The following is a 7,385-nucleotide window of genomic DNA, read 5'->3' on the forward strand; positions in this document are numbered from 1 at the left end:
GCATAAGTAATTACCTTTGTTAGGAGCCTCCAGGAGCCTCAGGAAACTAGGATTTTCTAGATTGCTTTTAAGTTTTAGAAACTTATTTTTTTACCCTCTTTGTAAAGTGTCAAAGGATTCGTTCCTTTCAAAATGATACTTATTTGCCCTCTGTTTTAATAAGGATAATATTCCTTTTCTTGAAAAGTGTTTTTGCTTTGGTTATCTTGTTCAGTTCTCACAACAGCCCTAAGAAATTGACAAGAAAGGTGTTAGGAATAGAAACCCTTAGAAATTAATAATTTTTCCAGTATCATCAGCTAGTATGTAGTTAGCAGGAGCTCAAACTTATATCCACTGATTCCAAATAATTTTGTTGAACTGCTTCACTCCCCCTCCTTGTTTTTGTTTTTTATTTAATCTGTATTGTATTTTTCCATTACTATTTAGTCCCCTTATACCCTTTTCCTCCCAACAATCACCACACTGTTGTCCATGTCCATGAGTCCTTTTTCCTTTTTGCTCAATCTCTCAATTCCCTAACTGCACCCCCCCGCCCAGCTGTCATCCTGCTCTCCATCTATGAGTCTACCCATTTTCCTTGTTAGTTCAATTTGTTCATTAGATTCCACATATGAGTTAAATTATATGGTATTTGTCTTTCTCTGACTGGCTCATTTCACTTAGCATAAAGTTCTCCAGGTCCATCTATGCTGTTACAAAGGGTAAAATTGTCTTATTCTTTTTGGCCAAGTAATATTCCATTGTGTAAATGTCCCAGAGTTGTTTTATCCATTCATCTACTGATGGACACTTGGGCTGCTTCAATATCCTGGTGATTGTAAATAACGCTGCAATGAATATAGGGGGTGCTTATGTTCTTTCGAATTAGTGTTTTGGGTTCCTTTGGATATGTTCCCAGAACTGGGATTGCTGTAGCAAAAGGCAGATCCATTTTTAATTTTTTCAAGTATCTCCATACTGCATTCCACAGTGGCTGCACCAATCTGCATTCCCACCAACAGTGCAAAAATGTTCCCTTTTCTTCACATCCTCACCAGCACTTGTTTGTTGATTTATTGATGATAGCCATTCTGACAAGTGAGAGATGATATCTCATTGTGGTTTTAATTTGTATTGATCTGATGATTAGTGATGTTGAGCAAGAATAAATTCAAAATGGATGGAAAACTTAAATTTTAGACCCGAAACCATAAAAATTGTAGAGGAAACCATAGGCATCAAAATCTCAGACATTGCTTATAGCATTATTTTATTGAATATATCTTCCCAAGCAAGGGAAACAAAAGAAAAAATATACAAATGGGACTACATCAAACTAAAAAGGTTTGCACAGTACAGGAAATCATCAACAAAATAAAAAGATGACCCACAGAATGGAAGAATGTATTCGCCGATACATCTGATAAGTGGTTAACAACCAAAATGTATAAAGAACTTACAAAACTCAACAGCAAAAAAAGCAAACAACCCAATTAAAAATGGGCAAAGGATCTGAATAGACACTTCTCCAAAGAGGACATACAGATGGCCAATAGACATATGAAAAGTTCCTCCTTCTTTTTAAACATCATTAATCTAGTTATCAAAAATGTATTTGCCATGAATCCTGGGTTTTTAAAAGCTTCAAAAGCATTTGGTATGTGGGTTTGACTTTGTGGTTACAGAATTGTCCATATTAACTCAGGAAAAGTGTCAGAACTCTGTTCTTGGACAAGCTGAAGCCTTGGGTATTGTACCTGGGCTGTAATCGCAAGGGTGTAGGCGGCTCTGTCCTTTGCACTGCAGTGTTGAGTGGTAGTATCTAGGGAGAAAACCAAACTTGAAGTTAGATAATGCAATCCCAATTTAGGATTACAAGCAAGAGAATGAGGCAGATGAACAGAAATTAGGAATGATAAAGTGGGATAGAGACCTGCAATATAGCACCAGAGCAAAATGGATAATGGAGAGTTGGAGCTTAGAGAAATTTACTGAGCTTCTTTTTAGCGCAGCTGTAGCTTTGGCAATAAGTGGGAAAAGAGTCTTTAAGGATGTCATGCTGGCTTAGGTGCATAGGTTAAGCATGAAATTATTTCAGAATTCAATCTGACAAGGCACCTATTTCTTTCCTTTCAGAATCCAAAGGGGAGATGTATATGTGCCTGATTTTATTTAAGGATATATGACTTTTAAAAACTTGATATATTTCCAAATTATAATATATGGAACATTTGTATAGAATTAATTGTACATTAGCCAATCAAGTTTAAAGAATCATTCCATACTTCCCATAATATGCTATTACATAAAATTAACAGAACAATATAATGCCTGAGACACAGTTGAAAATGGATTATATCCATTAAGGAGATTAATTGACCAGGATAATAAAAAAAGAACATTTTAAATATAGAACAATAAAACAGTATACTTTCCAGTGATTACTGACTTCCAAAGTACATATTTGGTAGTTGGAGAAATGCAAGGTGTAACTCAAATATACTGACTGACATCCTGTAGGACATCCATTTTCAGGAAATCATTTACCTCTGTGGGCTCAGTGGAGTGCAGTGCATTAAAGAGAGGTTATAAGTGTATTCAATTTCATTTATGACAATTCCTTAGTAATTCCTATAAATAGACCATCATGGATTTAAAGATGGGAATCAGAATTCAGTTCATTTGTAAAGTGAAGCAAGAATGTGTTAATACCTTCTCAATGGAACCAGATCAGCTGAACCAAAATTAAACTTTTTCATTGAGTCAGGATGTTTGGCCAAACAGTTTTTGGTCAAAATTACTGTTTTCCATTAAGTGCATGTACCTTTTTTTCAGTAATGGTTGGTTGTTAGCCTTGAGTATTCATGACTTTAGTGTAGTGATTTAGGTGACCTGATCTAGGGAATATAATGAGAATGCTGAAAAGGTAGAATTACAAATAAGAATGTCTAATTAACATTCTCTATTCTAACTATGAGGATCATGGCACTCTATTATGACCTCATTACACTGTGAAAATTCTAGAAAAAAAAATAAATAGAAAATCCAATTATGGAGCTAAGTATGAGGTTAAACCATATGAAATAACAAATTGATAATCATTTTTTTACCAAAAGAAACAATGACTTCGCATGGTACAACATGATATGACCATAATCCATAATTCAATGTATTGTATCAATTATGTATTGATTCAATCCACTTCAAACATATAGGCACCTATATTGTGTCAGGATTTGTAGGAACATAGCAACAATAAGGCAAACCTCACAGGAACAAGTAGAGAATTGAAGGAACACAAAGTAGGAAAGAGATATTTCAGAGACATAATAAAGTCTTCTTGAAAGTTGAATTGGCCTTGAGTTTTGATAAAGAGACATGGTAAGAAGACTGCAGATAGAGTGGGTAATATCTACAAAGATAGGGATGTATTGGGATAATTTCTAGAACAGAGAGCTGTTAAGCAGGTCTAAAAGCAAGGTTCATAGGAAAATCAAGCTGTGTTGCTGAATGTAGAATAACAATGGTGACTAGTTTAGGTTGTATTCTGTGGATTCGGCAAAGGCGTTTGAGCAGGTGAATGAAATGATTAGAGCTGTATGTTAAGAAAGCACCCTGGTATAAAGAATGAAATCAGAGGAAATGAGAATAGAGACAGAAAGATGACTTAGGAGGTATTTGTAGTAATATTAGGAAAGAATGAAGGCTTGAATTATGTTAACTTGACCACAAAGCACAGGTCACATGCGATCAATGTTATAGTCTTACAATCAGTAAAACTTGTGACTACCTAGATATAAGTCAGGGACATTAAACTCATTTTCAGCAGGGGCCACATCAGTCTCATGGTTGCCTTCAAGGGGCCAAATGTAATTTTAGGACTGTATAAATGTGACTACTCCTTAACTAGGGGAAAGGAGCTCGGCACTGCTGCTGGGTAGAAACAAGATGCCAGGCCAGATAAAACAAGGTGGATGGACCAGATTCGGCTCTTGGGCCTTGTGTTTGCCACCTGTGATGTAAGGGATGGTGAGAGGTGGGAATGATTCAACAGGACAGTGAATAACTGTGTAGTGCCATTAAACAAGTGAGGAAATCAGGAGAGGCAGCATGTTGCATAAGAAGTTTATAAGGCAATGGTGAGTTTCATTTAAAAGCCATTGAGTTTAAGGAGTCTAAGGAGCATTTACCTGAAAATATCTGCCCATAAATTAGTAAGGTTTGATCTGGAGCATAGATGAAAGATGAGTGCTAGAGATGGAAGTATAGGAAGTGAATACAGAAAAGAAGAGATGAATATACTGGAGGGAGAGAGACAGAGGAGAGTAATGAAATCAAAGTCCTGGCAGGATATGTTTCTTTCTCTAAAATTCAAAAAGAAAATGAAAGAATGAATGATCAGGGAGAGGACTTCGGAAGTGAAAGGGAAGGGCCTTGAAGGAACTCACAAAGATGGCTTTGATCTTCTTGGGTCTTCTTTGTAAAATTTGAGATGAGAGTAAGAGGAGTTAAGGAAGGATTTGGGATTTGACATGTGTGGGAAATATTCAGAAGAATCTACGAGAAAGGCATGCTGAGAGGCATCACTCCTAATGTGTCATAGTAAGGAACTGATAAGAAATATTCATATATCTTTATCTGGTAAGCAGTTCAATTTTTTAACAAATACTCTCTGTTTGTTAACTCTAGGCATTATGGTTAAAGTCAAGATAATATAACAGAGAAATTAAGAAAATAACCAGTTCAAATGTAATTAATTTCATTTATATCTCAAGTGATTTCTTTGTATTTTTTCCCTGAATTTTCCACCTTTTAAAAATTCCTTTTTATGATGCTTGGTTTAATTTTTATTTTCTCATACATCATGTGATTTTCCATCCATCTTTTCTTACACTATTTATAATGCAGTTTAAAAAATTCTGTCCTTGTGTCTTTTATAGTAGCTCCTATAGACCCCTCTCCCCACTATCCCCTCCCCAAATCAAGGGGGAGGGTAGAGGTGGGGGAGGGAGGGGGACTGACTGGGGTGGGGTAGAGGGAAGGGGAGAAAATGCAGACAATTGTAACTGAATAAAAATAAATTAATTAATTAAATTTTAAAAAAACATAATTTCTTTGTCCTAAAAAAAGAAAAAATTCTTTCCTGACTGTAATCATTTAAAAATTGACTAGACTTCATTTTTATAACAAAAGTTTACACTGTTAATCTTTTGTTGATTACCACATTCCTCAAGAACCCAGCTATTTTTTTAAATTACTTTATTGTTGTTCAATTACAGTTGTCTGCATTTTCTCCCTGACACCCCCAACCCCAGCCAAAGCCACCTCCCTCCCTTGCTTCCTCCCTCCCCCTTGGTTTTGTCCATGTGTCCTTTATAGTAGTTCTTGAAAACCCTTCTCCCCACTGTCCCCTCCCCTTGGCCTCTGGCTATTGTTAGATTGTTCTTAATTTCAATGTCTCTGGTTCTATTTTGTTTGCATTTTTCTTTTGATGATTATGTTCCAGTTAAAAGTGAGATCATATGGTATTTGTCCCTCACCACCTGGCTTATTTCACTTAGCATAATGCTCTCCAGTTCCGTCCATGCTGTTGCAAAGGGTAGAAGCTCCTTCTTTCTCTCTGCTGTGTAGAATTCTATTGTGTAAATGTACCTCAGTTTTCTGACCCACTCATTCACTGATGGGCACTTAGGTTGCTTCCAGAACTTGGCTATTGTGAATTGTGCTGCTATGAACATTGGGGTGCATAGGTTCTTTTGGATTGGTGTTTCAGGGCTCTTAGGGTATAATCCCAGCAGTGGAATTGCTGGAAGAACCCACCTATTGATTTAAGTTATATAGATAGAATGAGCCATTAAAAATAATTTATCTAATTTTGTTGGTAGTAGATTAAATTGGTCTTCCACCCTTAGATGATCTGTCACAGAATTTCTGAAGAGTCTATTGAAATTACCCAGTTTATGGTATTAATTTAAACTAATTGAGCTTGAGAAATGAGTGGCATGTTTCTTTTTCCCCTATCACTACTACAGAGGAGAAATTTAAGACTTTGAACCTTTACAATAGGGCAATAATCAACTTAACCTATGTTGCCCTGGTTACTCTTGGTCAACTTGGAAAAAATATCCAGAAGTCACAATCAGTGCCACCAAACATTATCTACCACTAATAGAACTAACGTTTTTCCTGCCACTTACTTTTCTTTCTGAGTGAAATTCTTGTATCTAGTAAGCATTAATAGCTATTGAATGGTACAGACAGCTAAGAAAACCAATTCAGTGAGTTAAAGTGATATATTTACTTATATAATAATATAGTATAGAGCCTTGAATCTGAAGAGGAATTCAGAGATCATTTAGTCTCAATTTTCTCATTTTAAAAATGGGGAAGGGTAGAAAGGGACTGTTTAAGGTCACACAAACATTAAGTGTGCAGAATACATAAACATGATTTTTCCTCATATAACAAAATGAGGTTTGGATTTTATTTTATTTTCCAGAAAGCCTAAGGAAATACATGGAAAGAAGCAAAGATTTTCCTTATTCCTAATTTTATTGACTGTCTCTAAGAAATATGACAGTGATCTCTAGGAGCTTTATGCTAAAGTTTAGAGAGAGACAATGGAAGTCATATCTGAGGAACTGCAAATATTGGCCTACAGTGAGTCTAATCAGCTTGGCTGTCTTATTGATAGAAATAGATTAAAGTTGTGCATACAGTGTACTATGCTAACAAAGATATAAGTCCTTTGGGGACAGACACTGAGTCATCTATTCAATATAAATGTGTCATATGAATAGGAATAAGATAGAGTCCTTGCTTTCAAGGAGCATTTTGTACCCCTCACCACACTGAATATAGTAAGTGTCCTGGCTTATTGATTGATTTGGTATTCCTTTATTCCTTCTTCCCAAACAATTGCTGTGGTTTGCAATTTGGTGGGACTGTACTGCAGATTTTGACCTTTGTCCATCCATAGGATATATGCCACTGATCATATATTCATATGCTATCTTACAGTTTACACAGTTGTCCTTTGTGTGCTAGGACAAGAGAGAATGTTAGCAACCCCCAGGATAAGGACACAAGTGGTTCTAGTGGCCCTTTCAACGAAATGGTTTCAGAAAGTAAATTCAAGAGGCAAAGCAGTACACCTCTCTGTATTTCAGTATCCCCATGGTGGACTGTAATAAGAACAGTAACTTTCAAAACTTGTTAAAGAAGCAGTACCTTTTGTTTTTGAAACAAAATTGTGTATTAAAAAGCTCACTGGGTATATAAAACAGACCACAGCAGAAATATTCTGTATGAATCAGAAGTGTGGGGCTTGGGTTCTCACTAGCTAGGCTTACTCTTTCCTCCTCCCCATTTTACCAATGAAGAAAGAGAATTACAGAGAAGTA

The 7,385-nt window shown here is 36.0% G+C and overlaps 1 pseudogene; it reads left to right on the forward strand.

Annotated features, from left to right (window-relative positions):
• The first annotated feature begins 7,020 nt into the window (after window positions 1–7,020).
• Window positions 7,021–7,104, forward strand: LOC112310286 (U6atac minor spliceosomal RNA; annotated as a pseudogene).
• Window positions 7,105–7,385: the final 281 nt, after the last annotated feature.

This window comes from Desmodus rotundus, chromosome X (assembly GCF_022682495.2).
Source record: "Desmodus rotundus isolate HL8 chromosome X, HLdesRot8A.1, whole genome shotgun sequence".
Lineage (NCBI taxonomy): Eukaryota > Metazoa > Chordata > Mammalia > Chiroptera > Phyllostomidae > Desmodus > Desmodus rotundus.